Consider the following 15209-nt stretch of genomic DNA (forward strand, 5'->3'; position numbering starts at 1 on the left):
TGTTAGGACCAATCAAGGTGCTTTAAACAGTCCTGGCTTTGTTTGTATCAAACCTGTTAGTGGCGGTAATTATCGCTGTTGGTTTCGATTGAATAAAAAAAAAGAAAAAAAAAAGATGAGAAATATGTTGTTGCGGATGAATATGTTGTTGAAGATGATGAATATGTTGTTGATGACAACGAGTATAAGTATGTCGTCGATAACGACGAATGTGTTGTTGAAAACGACGAAGATGTTGAATGAAGATGTTGTTGATAATGCAAATGTTTCTATTAGTTAATGATAAAAAAAAGTTATTGTTGATAACATTGAGGTAGATGTTGTTTATTTAAATACCTAGAGATTGTTGATTAAGGTCAGTTCTATTTACGTAGTGTCATATTTATCATACAATAGAGAATGTTAACAATACGGCTACGATTGGTCGTTAATGGAAAAACATTGTATGTTAAGGAAGACTAATAAAATATTTAAATAAACAATTCTAACTGAATTGTGCAATCAAAGACTGTTCAAAGCAAGTCTACACAATCGGGTCTATGTAACCTGTATATCAACAATAGTTACAAAGGATGACTTTTGATTCATCAGTAACGGCTCTGACGATCTAGGTAAAGAAAGGGTACAGCTCAATTATTCAGACCCCTTAGAATGTGTCATTCGCACTGTCAATCAGTTTGATTGACCCTAACAGGGTACTCTGTGGCGTAATGACTAAGCTCTACAAATTTACAAAGCATTTAACATATTTATCAAATTGCAACTTGGTTCATGAAAAATGGTACAATAAAAATCAAAACTTTCCAAAGAAACAGACGTAGACATCAATGATTACTTTCTTATTTTGTAAGCTGTACTTATCTTAAACCTTCGTTTCTAAGTACGCAACGTAACTACCTAGGCGCAACGCAAAATGATAACAATTCAAATAATATGCCTGTATGTAATTACTTGCGTTACGTTACGTTCTTGCGTTGCGTTACGTTTTTGCGTTGCGTTATAGTGGGAACCAAACGTAAGTGTACCACCTATCTTGCGATGATATTACATTTACCATAAGTAAAATCAGGGTGAGTGAAACTCTTTCCTGGTAAAATCTATCTATAGCCTAATGTATCATTTGTAGTCCGATAGAAAGGTTTAAGCTCTGTCTACACTATCAAACTCTATGTGATAAAGACATGTGATGTGCCCATATATGGACATGATGACGTCATATCACTACCATATTTGGGTATATCGCTACCAAATTTGGGGCACACCACACTTTTTTTGTCAAACTAGTTTGATTTAAACAGAGCTTAAGCCTGGCAAAGATACTAATAACCAAACAGAAATAACCGGAACAATTTTTGCAAAATGAAATATAGAAACCACAATTTCCGAGTACCTAATTTAAATTGCCCTAATAATAATCCAAAGTAATTATAAAATAAATCCTACAACAATTGTATTATTAGGCCTAACAGTACTTTCAGTTTTATGCTAAAATATAGCAGTCAGAAACACGAATGTGATAGGCCTATAAAGTAATAATAGGCCTGTATGACTATTGTTATAATATGCTTGCAAGGTGTGTATTAAAACTACTATACTTTCAATGGTTTTTGTAAATGAGTTGAACAAGGCCTATTATGGCAGAAGAGCAAACTAACCTCGGCTCACGTTTATTTCTGTTGATCAAAGGATGTATTGACATATTTGGTACGGTAAAAAAGTTCATAAACTACTATACTGCATGGTATCACAATATAATTATTAAAGCGTGGTTCCTACTAGAACGCAACGCAGCGACGTATCGACGTATATTGCGTAATCACAAGTGGGAACCGACGACGCAATAGTGCTGCAAACATAGCAGGTTTGATTTCGCGCAGGCGGAGGCAAACACAATTATTGGAAGGGCATTTCCTTACGTTGCGTAGATTGCGTTACGTTGCGTTGCTATAAGTGAGAACCAAACTTTAGTCAATGAGCGGTACCGGTACACGAATGGAAAGCTGTTTCATGGTTTCATGATGTGCCATAAAAAAACTTTAGGTCTACTCAGACCATTTTGCTCATTTTAGCTTGCCTAGGGAAGGATAATATCGGTAATTGTCAGCAGACAATTTGACTGTTCCGTCTGAACAACATGTCAATAATATTAATATGAAGATTTAATATGGGATTCTTTCTAAATACTTAAAATTCATACTGTCAATCTCTACTAGGTAGTATTCCCTGAGGACTTTGTATGGAAGAGTTTAATGAAGTCCAATAATTCTTAAGCAAACTTACACGGCAATAGACGCCATGATGCATCGAATGACCTTACAGGGGATTTTCTACAAAGTGACCTTTTATGATATGATATTAACAATCTACATGTAAAAGTACAACACTTGGCGATTTATGTTAAAATTGATTGATCGTATAATAGGTCCGGATAAAGTTATGAGAAGATACGGTATATTAAGCATCAATAACCTATACATGGCCCTATATGGTGAGATAATATTCAATACTACTGTATGTCATTTATGAACACTCATGTCGAAGTACTTTTGAGGATTAATCGCAATGATATAACAATATTTCAGGGTGAAAATGTGAGGATATATATGTGTATTGATAACTGAAACTATGCAGTTATAACCACTGTTTTGAGACACGCATCCACAGAACTCGAACAAGAGCAATGTGTTTTAACACAGTGACTAGCATATTGTAACATTTTGCTCTTTAGTTTATTTACTTGATGTGCACATGTGTTGGGCTTAGTTTATACATGAAGCTACCCTCCATGTTTTATAGTTTATAGTTTGTAGTATAGCTTTAAATATGTATATGTTTTTATTTTCCCGTTGCTTTGGTTTTGTTTCCTTTCATTATTTTGCTCATTTATTTTATTGTTTTATTTTGGTTGCACCACTAACGACAGTGTGTGCCACTGATAAAAAAGTGATGACTAATAAATAAAGAAATAAATAAAACACATGGCCAACTATTCTGTGGACACTGGGGACAAACGGTTGTCCAAAGGGTTCAAAGAGGTCCCCTTTCTTCTGTATGTAGATATTTTTTAATTAGAGAATGAAAGAAAGAACATGAAAACTACCGTATAGGCTTACGTTTGTTATGATCTTTTTCTATAACCTTTTTATTTGTCAAATGTAAATGTTTTTATTTTTTTAGGCCTGATTTAGATCTACTTTTTTATTTTATTTATTATTTATTGCAGCGTCGAGTTTGTTTTATATTAAAAGTGTGTTTTTTTATATAGATACTAAGAATATTTAGACACAAATGAAAACTATTCGTTACCATTTGCTCGCTATTATATGTATCTATGAATTTAAATTGTTTTCTTTAAAAGAAGTATTGGGCCCCATTATTACACCGACCTGATTCCCTAGCATAATGTAATATTCAAGTTATCTCACATAAACATTGAATTCAGTTCATGTTACGACTCATATTTGCCAAAGTTAAATGTAATTTAAAAGTACGTCCGTCCGTATACGATTGAAACTTTACTTGATGGATTGACGAACGAACTTTAGAAAAAAATGTATAATTTCATACTTGACAACTTTGACGAGTCGAAGCCTTGGAAACAAATTAGAAAATGAGTTTTCTAACACGGCAGGAAAAGTTATTTTGCTTGACATATCACAATGATAATGTTGACGTCTTCATCATAATTCGCGGATAATTTCACCATAGATTTGAAGAAACTTAGCGAACACGAAGTGTGTGACGATACATACAATTAATCGTTGTCAATCATTCGAAAATATGTGACTTGACTCGGCATCTGAACAGAAGTTTAATCAATCGTACTAATAAGCAGAATTGACGATTTCTTATTCAAAAGGAAATGAATACAATTTATTTTAATTATGTCTAAATGCATTGATCATGATACGGCACAAATTTGCTTCAAATATAATGTTGCATACTTCAATGATATATTTGACACCGTACTTAAATATGTGATTATAAGTCACTCAAAATTCAATTCATAGCTTTCAAATATTCAATCACCAATTTTTAGACTATTACTATCAGAACGTTTCTTGCAGCCCCAGCAAATCCTATTTATTTATTTCAACAACAAAATAATTAGAATCAAAAGGGAAGTCAATTAAATCCAGTCTAAAAAAAATCTTTCTAACATACCGTTTTCATAATTTTATTTTGGGTGAAAACATTATGTAACTTTATCTTTTAGAAAATTTGTGTTGTTACAATTTTAGTTATTATTTAATTTGTTCTCTTTTTAGATCAATTTTATAGTGCTCCACTCATAAATAAATTTCGAGTTTGCGCAGACCCAATTTTAAGTATGAATATGACATTATTGGCTTAGGCTATTTACAAGGCTATGGAAAAACAACAAAATTACAATTTAACAAGTAATTGTCTGTGAATGTTTACCTTTAAGCCATAACTTGTTGACCTATTATGGTCATTTAAAATAGTTAGATTGACTTACTGATTGATTGATAATTTAAAGAGGTGACCGAATACCGTGTTTAATCTTTTAAAATTAGATAGGTCATATCCGACGATCTGATACAAAGTCGTTGTAATTAATGAGTTGACATCTAAATAAAGCAACTATTTTATTTAATTTTGCTTAGGTCTTAAGCTCTGTATACACTATAAAATGTTATGTGACCAAAAAATGTGATGTGCTCATATATGAACATGATGTCATAGCACTACCGTATTTGCGAATATCACTACCATATTTGAGTACATCATTTTTTGTCAAACTAGTTTGATAGTGTAGACAAAGCTTGGAGGTAGAATGAATAGCCAAGTTTGTGCTTAAAACATTCAATAAATGCTTTTTTAAATAATGACCAAGTATATTAAACAAACTACTTTTTTAGGGCCTAGACGTCGAATTATCTTTGAAAATGAAAAAGTATTTTCGATATCAATTTGCAGCCCCAATTAATACAAAGTGAATATCATCTTCTTTATTTAAAGTACAGAAGGAATGATGACATTTTGAATGAAAGAAGAGAAGAAAGACAACTAATGAAACGCATTAATGAACAGCAGAAGAAATGGATTGGCCACAGTATTAGAAATGGAAGTGTATAGAAAATAGTGATGGGAGGGTAGATACGATGGAAAAGCAGGTAGATGAAGGAAGAGACAAATGCTACTGGATAGACTTTAAAAAATGGAAACAACTATTACCAACTAAAGGGCAAAGCATTATAGAGAAGAGTGGAAGAAACTGGATGGAATGAACCTGCCAATTGGCAGATGACAAGGTAGGTAGGTAGTTTTGAAAAGAATTTTTCGATATCGATTGACAAAAACAGACGTCCAACTTAGGCAGAAAACCAACTCCCACAACTATCATTTTTTTACTTGGTGTGTTCAAGTAAGATACAATATCATTTAACGTTTAATGTTTCAATACTCCAATTACGCTTTCTTTAACATCCTAATTTCGATTGTTAAGTAAACACAAACTTGTCTTGAAACTTGACGAGTTTTTTTCAACAAAACCTGTCAATTATAAAACGATAAGCTATTAAGTGTATTGTATTGTTAATAAGTGTTCATTATAGACATTGCAAATAAAAGGTAATGATGCATTATTGACCTTTTTAGCTAACCAATTGATAGAGCAAACATAAAAATACCCATTAGGCCTAGGCCCATTGCATGGTAAACTTTACTCTAACACGGGACACACCGGAGGATTCAGGGGTTGGGCAGTGTATGGACTCAAAACGTTGAATGATTTTAAATTCACAAGGCTAACAACACATCAGGACCTTATGGCAATGCTATTTTGTCAATAAGAACGTAGGCCTATATTAAAGAACACACGTGTTGAATTCGACAAATTTTGACCACGAATACTAGATGCAAATTTCTTAGGTCTTATTTGTAACTTATCTTAAAGTTATAGGCTAGGCCTATAGTACAACATTTGTGTTAAGAATTATAAACATTATTTTTTTTTAATGATGAATCTTTTGAGTGTCAAATCTTAATTTTGGAAATTATAGCGTGCTCATTTACCCTATAACCATGGAGGTAAAATTAATGTATTTGTTACCCCTCGATGCTAGGCCTAATGAATGTTAAAACCGTTGTTCCGGGACGTTCGAAATCCTGATTGCTGCACATACGATTACGGAATTTATTAATGTTAACATTGAGAAAATGTGTTGTTTGGTATGTAGGTAAACCTGGGTGTTAAAGTAATTCCCAAAAATTCGACCACAGTCCTTGAATTATCGTATCATGATCTGTTTTCACCGCCAAGATGCTTCCTGTTTAGCAACACGGACTTTAAATTTAGATATTTAGGTTACGAAACATTACTTAAAAGTGTGTTGTACTTTATAGTATGAATGTTATTATTATCTAGGTCCATTTGGGTAGTTGTTGGTATGTATCGGCGTGCTAACGGAAGTTATCTGTCCCACGTGATACCAGGCGACACAGACAGCGCGCTAAAGCGAACATCCTATTTACCCTGAACCTGGAAAAACATGGAGACGAGAGGTCTGAGCTTGGGAAGTCTCTCCGCACGCATATCCATAGGATTCCAGTTGATCTCGAACTGAATCATTTTAGCCGATGCGTCCGATAATGTGGTCAAAACAAGGTCTTTCGTCACCAGCAATATTAGCGTCCCATGATACGCGAATGTTTGTTTACAACTTAAACACGGAAGTTTTACTATAGTTAAAAAATATATTTAGCATGTCACTTTTGCTTTCGTTTTCGCCAATTAGGAAACATCTATACCGATCAATACGATAATACAATTGGAAAAGATATTCAGAATTATATTGACAGAAACCTAATGAATATGTGTGATATTCACATGACACATACCTACAAGATAAGCACTTCTCAAGAGGGCTAAGCCTAAACACATTAAGCGCCACTCCAGAGGGCTAATCCTAAAAAGTTAAGTGCAACTTCGGAGAGTTAGCTAAAAACTAAGCATAACGCCAGACGGCTGAGCCTAAAAACTTAACCTCTACTCCAGAGGGCTAAACCTAAACAATATAAGCAAGATCCCAGAGGGCAAGCCTACTTAAGCATGACTCCAGAGGGCTAAGCCTAAAAACGCAAGCGCGACTCCAGAGGGCTAAGCCTAAAAACGCAAGCGTGACTCCAGAGGGCAAGCCTAAAAACGTAGGCATGACTCCAGAGAGGGCAAGCCTAAAAGCGTAAGCGCGACTCCAGAGGACAAAGTTTAAAAACTTAAGCTCTATTCCAGAGGGCAGGGCAAGCCTAAAAACGTAAGCGCGACTCCAGAGGGAAAGTAATAAAGTGGAACAAGACAAGAATATTAGACAGAACATTTAAGAATAAAATTCAGAATGTAAGGTTGGCTCCCAGGACGCAAGGCAAAACATAATATGCGCAACGTACGTCATTTTGGCAAATCACAAACCGCACAAATTGGGAGTCGGAGCGTTGCTTCTTATTTGTCGAATTATTGTACTTAGAACGCGTGCGCGTCATTGGGAACCAATCATTGAAAACAGAATGTACGGAAACCAGTACAGGTATCACGAGCTCACCAAAGGACAATACCCTCCTGTTCACCAGTACAGAGTGCACGGTTGCAGTTTTCACTTCCTCGTGATGAATTGTGGCGAAAATGCGATTTCATCGGTACATTCCCCTACATTGTGATATGCACACCTTAAAATAATATATATATTACATGTTCACTAAAGTAAAAATAGTCCATAAAGTAAAAATAGTCTATAAAGTAAAAACGAAAAGAAACGCAGTAAAAACTGAAAGTGTGCACAACCGCAACAACGACGGGGAGTGACAATATAAACACAATGTTTGTTCTTTGATCTCTGTTACTGTAACATTTTGACCGAAGTATAATCCTAAAAAAGGATGTTTCTGTTTCAGTCAATGCTACAGTAGTGACTTTTAAGCAGCTTGTAGCCGTAAAGATTGTACACTTAAATAAAAGGCCGCAATTGAAAATCAAAACATAATCTGCGGAAGTCATTTGGCGTAGCTTGAGGGTTCCGGACTGTTGACCGTAAAAAAGTTGGGAGTTCGAATCCCACGCTGTCCTTTCTTATGTCCTTCGATACTTCTTTTTCTGGTCTCTCTTCACCAAGTTGTATAAATGGGTACCAGAGTACTATGTTTTTACTTATTAATCACACAAATATATAAAGAGGGCGCTTTACCTGGCCACATGAGGAAACTTGGTTCCAGTCTTTTAAACCATATGGCTGGCAAATATTAATTTTACTTCAGGCTTTAATCTCAGAGAATATCGTTTATTATGAAATAATGTTATTGGTACCGCGTATTAGGTTTGATTTCCATATTTAAAGGCTATTGTTACCGGTATGATGAATTTATTATATGAAGGCATTATGTTGAATATAGGAAATTATTATAAATAAATAAAGAAATTATATAGATAATAAAAACCGCACATCATACACGCTAATTGTAAAGAGAGTTATTATAAGTGTCTATCGTTTATAGAAATTGCATATCTAGTTGTATACAGCTATAAAGATTGGTTATTATATCGTCAATTGACTGTTTAATCTGTAGAATATGTATTACATTTGAAGCGATAGAACAGGACTTTTGACACAGGGCTCGGTATAATAAGGCATTGTTCGCAAAGTTAAAGAGCCGCTATATCAATCGTTTTACATCCGTATAATCTCGCAAATAACCTTATCATTTCCGTAGCATACCTCCTGTATGTATCTGGAGGTATTGTTACCGAACACACGATATTCGGGCACACATCCGCCACTGGCCTGCTAACGAATATCCGACTTACCCGCGTGCGCCTACAGATAAAGATTTTAAGCCATCTTTCCAATGTAATCATCTTCCAACAGTAGTTACCAAAATCCCAGGGGGCTAAATAGGGTCAATTCCTAGAATTATTAGGGTCAATTCCTTCTCCTGTAGCGGTAAAATCCATTGTTCACGTTAATTTAATTAATTTACACAATAAATCATCTTCCGTTTTCACGAAATATAATTGGACAATTTACTTATAAACGAGTTACGGTATCAGATGAGGATGTTACAAACTCACAGATAAGTTTCTTAGTATTTTATAAACTAACGGATAAAACATGAATTGATGTTGTTAAATTATAAACACGATTGTTGATTGTTGTTCCAAAAAGCAATCGTGATAAACGAACAGCACTTAGAAACGCACACCTGATCTGAATCATGTTGACGCGAATGGAGAGGCGCAACGCAATAATATCGCCGGTAGATTCCTTGTCAAAAGAGCGATTAAAGATTATTTATTGAATCTTGGAAAGTGGCAAGATCACCCCTTTAAGCATGCTGCAAGTACGTAAACGTGATGTTTAGGCCCCGACGACCGAGTCTGTTTGCGCGTTGTTTCAACGACTCAGATTAAACTTAATGCCAAGCAAGAAAAACAACATTACATTGTTTTTGTTATTTTCATAAATATTACAGTACTGAAACTTCCTGGTAATGAACTTTGTCTCGTGTTTCTTCTTAACTTATCGGTTGTTCTTTCGTTCGAACAGTTATAATAATTCTAGGCCTACAGCCGCGTCACGAGCAACCATATTACACGGCGTGTCAATCTAAAATCAACAACAAGTTTCAACAACAAAAAAAGAACAAAACTGTGCTAAACACATTTTTTTAATGCTCCTAACATTTATTCTATATTAAAGATGTAGGCCTATTGTCCCTCCAAAAACATGAAAAATGAAGATTAATTTAAAAAGTCTTTTAACAGGCTTTTTCCCTGTTTTAATCAATTTCCGTAGAAAATAATTAAAAAAAAAATGTTTTCACTTGTAAAAACTCAAAATAAAGGTTAAATTCAACCAAAAACCCATTGACTTCCAGACTATTTTTGCTTTAAATTACCGTTTTTGAACAACTATTATGTCACATTAAAATGACATATTCAACAAAAACATTTTAAAAAAATGTTCAGGGGGCAATATATCTTTAAGTGCAAACAATTTAGAAATGAAATTATATAGTTCATGTTTCAAAGTGTTGAACTCTATATAAGAAATGTATATTGACTATTGGAATTATAGGTATTATCTTGTCCTAAGTCAAATATAATCTGTAAGCAATATTAATAGCAGCTGAATTCTAGGCCTGGTGGCCTTGACTCTACCCCCTTCGATCCCGGGAGAAACCCTGGCAAGTAGGCGTTGAGGAAATAAACTAATCTTAACACAAACAGGTGGGACGCTTGCGAAGTTTTATAACAATTGCCGTAGATGGCGCTTTACAGGTGAACTAATCCCTATTACGCAACCTTACTTTTATATAATACTTTTATCACACAATTTAATCGGATTTAATTTTAAGGTTTAGGTTAAATTTGTTTTTCTCCAAAAATGTCGTTAATTCGTAAACGAACGAACGTAATTAAAAATGTCACGACGAACATATTTTTTCTGTTGAATTTTCTAACAAACTCTAAACTGGTACATCTTTAATGAATAATTTAATAGTTCAGGATTTTAAAGATAAAGGAGACAGAAACATTTTGGTATTCGCAATTTAAGGAAGCCTCTAGCTTAGACCTCGAATCAGAAAATATAAAAAATAGCCACGTAAACACCTCTGCGTCTCCGCCCAAAACCATGTGTAATCGACATATATTGGACATATTAAAGCGAATACATCATATTATGTTTTTCAACAATGTGCATAGTTATCGTAATTATTATTATTATCCATTTATCAAAAATCAGACAGATACCGTACGAATACAGTATACTAATATGCACAATTATGATTGAAATAAATTAAATATGCATAGCCTACTGTTAATGAAAAAGATAACATCCGCGTACTGTGGTGGTTCATAAGTTATGTTTACTAAAGGTTAAAGTGTTATATAACAATTTTAAAAGTACTTGAATAATCTGATGCTTAGAAAATATTTTATTATAGTAATTTAAAATATGCTATTAAGTTGTACGAACAATAAAAGCATTTGTTTCTAAAATGTCTCCCTTTTCTTTGTTTAAATCAGTAATTTGATTTTGTTATTGTCATGTTGAAATTGTCATCGAAAATAAAAGAAGTTGTCATTGTCATTGTCAAATTGGGAGGTTTAGAAACCACATCGTGAGCTAAATTCGCTAAAAATGTACCTGTACTAAACAACAAAAAGTACAGATAGATCTGAAACTAGGCTAAAAATTTTTAACATCTTGAGCCTGTGATTGTATATGACTATTTTAAAACTGTTTAGTCGAGGTTCAATTCTTTTAGTCACATGTTTCAATGACAGTAATAAATATAGAATAGAGTCATTCAGAATTATTAATAAAAGTTCATTAGATCACCAATTAAGCACCGGATGAGTTTGGTAAGTTATTGTATATTTTGAAACGCATCTCCACGGCTGTTTGTCACAACGAATCTTTTCCTGAATTGAGTGTACACCTAAATGTATTAAGCACTTGTTGTATTAAATGTGGTATTAATTTTGGCCCAGGCACCGTTGTTGTGTGGCTTGTTCGTGTGCAATCATCGGCAAATAAATTCTTATTAGTAGACTGTTTGGGACTTATTAATAATTCTCATAGAAAATATTGGATACAATACTTGTTTTTATGAGCACTTCTATTGGAATATTAAGATAATGTCTCTAATAATGTAAAAGTTCAAGAATAACATGCAACGAAAACTATACTATACTATTGAGATTAAAAATCACAATGTTTTCTTTTATTTTTAGGCCTTCAATAAATTATTTAATTTTATAATTTTTCAACCACGTTTATTAAAGCTAACAATATTATTAATTAAAATAGTATTATATTGTAGTATTATATCCTTTTTGTAATAAGTAGATATGTACCAAAAAAGGTACGCTTTTATAATAACATCGCATTTCAATTAACTTCAATCTTTTCTATCACATAAAGTAGAACATGCTTGGAGGTACCGTATTTTAAGAATTTTAAGAGCACCATGTTATAGACGGACTTCTTCGTCAGTACATTTGGACAACATGAGGTAGGCCATAACCAGTAGGCCTATAACGTTTGTTTGTTTAAATAATAGTTGACCTATGACCTATTTAGTTATGGCTATTATTATTTTTGTAAACAAAACTATCCGATCATTGTACGAGTTAGAATGGCTCCGCGCGAACTTTTTTTGAGTTTTTTTTCTGGGTTGATTATCATACAATTAAAAACAAGCTCATGTTTGATTTTTCCTATAAGCATTGATACAAATTACGATTTATTCTCACCACAAAATCGACCCTGGAAAATACCCTCTGACATTTTGCAAATTACAAATGCAAAAATATAAGAAAAATCTTAACGGCTAGGCCTAGATTTATAGAGTGTGTGAATCGATGCATTATCAAGGTGAGGCGTTAAAGTTCGCGTGCTAGCGACAGGAAACTTAAGACTTCAACATTTCCTAATTTCCCGAATTGAAATATGAAAACCAGAAACAAAAATCAACATAGTCATTACTTTAATCAAAACGACAACAGTTAACAACTAAATAAAACCTTGGTTTCACGATACTAATACTATTTGGATAAAACAATTCCGGTCATAGTGTATTAACAATACGATATTGTTCCCAATGGCTCCAGTAGAATTATCCTTATAGCATAAAATAGCTATTAATAGTTGTTTGAAAAGGTTGTTTTGTGTCTATAGGCCTACTTGTTAATAATCAATAACTTAATTTTTTCCGGAGATAATAAAAGTGTATTACTACAATGTTGGCAAAATTATTGAAAGTGACAAACGATTGTGCAATTATAATTAATAATTATATAACTTTAACACCTACATGCCATGGCCAGCCTTCTATTTCAGGATATTTTTAATCGTTTTTCGCATGTAACTCTATGACGAATTATATTATATATCACGTTTTTTGTTTTTGTTATTGTATTTTTTTTTCCTACACCGGAATTCCGCGAAGGTCTTTAAACGTGTTTATTTATTTGGATATTTTTAAATCCATTTCTCATTCGCATTCCCAACGTTTATTGACATTATTTTAGACCAAACGTCTTTCCTTATTATTCATAATTTTACTTAATAATATTAAGAACAGCTTTATCTATAGAGCACCAACATAGCCTACCTGAATATGCTACCCTCCAAACTAAGAAATGCGGTATCAATTTAAGTCTGCTCTAAAAAAAAATTTAATTCCAAAAGAAAAACCTCAACGTTTTGTATAGTATTGTAGGCTATATTTTTGTACTCATGTATATATTTTTTTTAAACATAGTTCATCCGTTCTTCTTTTTCCATTATGTTTTTAAATAATGTTTATATGAGGGCCCCTTGATTGTCAGCATATGCTGTTTAGGGTCACCCTCAGTAAATAAGGTTTAATAAAAAAATAAATAAATAAAAAAACTGTATAATATCAAAATGAAGTACTTTTTACTTTCTCGGTAAATCTTTAAAACAATATAATATTCAATTAGGCCCATTGTTGTTATTATAATTTTCTTTTAAGATCATTAGGCCTAGACTTAATCTAAATATTATTACTACATTATTTAACTGTTAATGGCTGGAGTTTTTAGAAAGGCTATAAATTAAAAGACTAGTATATATAATAATATTCGTTTAACAAAGATTAAATTTAATTTGAAAATACGCCATGACGTACCTTGGTAGGCGCGGCAATTCTATGAATATTTGTTTATTTTGTTGTAATTAGACGCATCATTGTACTATGGTTATATTAATAAATATTTCTTCGAAATCACGAGCATTCCAAGAAGTATTAGGCCTAAAGAAAGAAATCCTTTGTCTACAATTTATGTCTAGCAGCCAGTGTTGGTAAACAATCGATTAGTTTAAATCTAGGTCTATTAATATATATCTTTACAAAATAGATACCTATATAGATAGATATGCCTATATTGATGATATGCTTATATCGGTTATCGAAACCTATATTTTTCCATTTGCCATTGGGGAATAACAAATGTGGTTGTAGCCTACTTATATAAACACAACAGGTACAGAACAAAAATTCTAAACCGCCCGGTGATTTACTGAAATTTAATTGAATAATTTGAAAAGATAAAGATGAGGAAATCTGTGAGAATGAGAAAAAGTCGCCCGTACTTATATATATTCATAATAATAATAAAATGAATATTGGTACTTATGTATATGAATATTCATCTTTATATAATGGCATACCATGGTTTACCGTGGTTGTAGTCTACTTATAAACATTGATATTTCTATTTAAGATGAATATGAATATTTATACGTATGAATATGAATATTTATACTCATGAATATGAATATTTATACTCATGAATATGAATATTTATACTCATGAATATGAATATTTATACTCATGAATATGAATATTTATACTCATGAATATGAATATTTATACTCATGAATATGAATATTTATACATATGAATATTTATACATATGAATATTTATACATATGAATATTTATACATATGAATATTTATACATATGAATATTTATACATATGAATATTTATACATATGAATATTTATACATATGAATATTTATACTGAATATGAATATTATTACTGAATAATGAATATTTATACTTATGAATATGAATATTCTTACAGGAATGGATATTCTTAGGTATCCTACATTCTTGACAAGTTTCACGCTGGATTACATTAAGTTCTAATACAATTCATGTTTGTGCTAATTTAAAGTAATTCTACAAGATGTAACCTAAAAATACAGTAGTCAACTAATCTGACCTTGACTTCATATATTTAAATTTAAGACGGAGATCATATCATATGATTCTATCCATATTACTCATGCAGTGTTTTTTCTGTTATTTATTACTAGGCAAATGCAAAAAGAACTCTTCTACACTATCAAACTAGTTTGAAAAAAAAGTGTGATGTGGCCAAATTAGGTATAGTGATATGCCTAAATATGGTAGTGATATGGCATCATCGTGTCCACATATATGGTCACATCGAATGTTGCTGTCACATAAAATGTAATAGTGTAGGTCTACAGAGCTTTACGGTTGAAAAACAGTTTATGGAGGCGTTTACTTCGTTAAATTGTTAGGCTAAAATTACTAAAATTAGTCGTTGAATTTGGATATTTAGGATATTTAATCTGCACAGACAAAAAAACACAAAATTGAAACAAATCACACAACGGTGACTAGATGTGG

The 15209-nt window shown here is 32.5% G+C and overlaps 1 long non-coding RNA gene across 1 annotated transcript in view; it reads left to right on the forward strand.

Moving 5' to 3' along the window:
• Positions 1-15209, forward strand: part of LOC144837361 (uncharacterized) — a 260004-nt gene that overhangs the window by 137424 nt on the left and 107371 nt on the right. The gene's annotated exons all lie outside the window — the stretch shown is intronic.

This window comes from Antedon bifida, chromosome 3 (genome assembly GCF_963402885.1).
Source record: "Antedon bifida chromosome 3, ecAntBifi1.1, whole genome shotgun sequence".
Lineage (NCBI taxonomy): Eukaryota > Metazoa > Echinodermata > Crinoidea > Comatulida > Antedonidae > Antedon > Antedon bifida.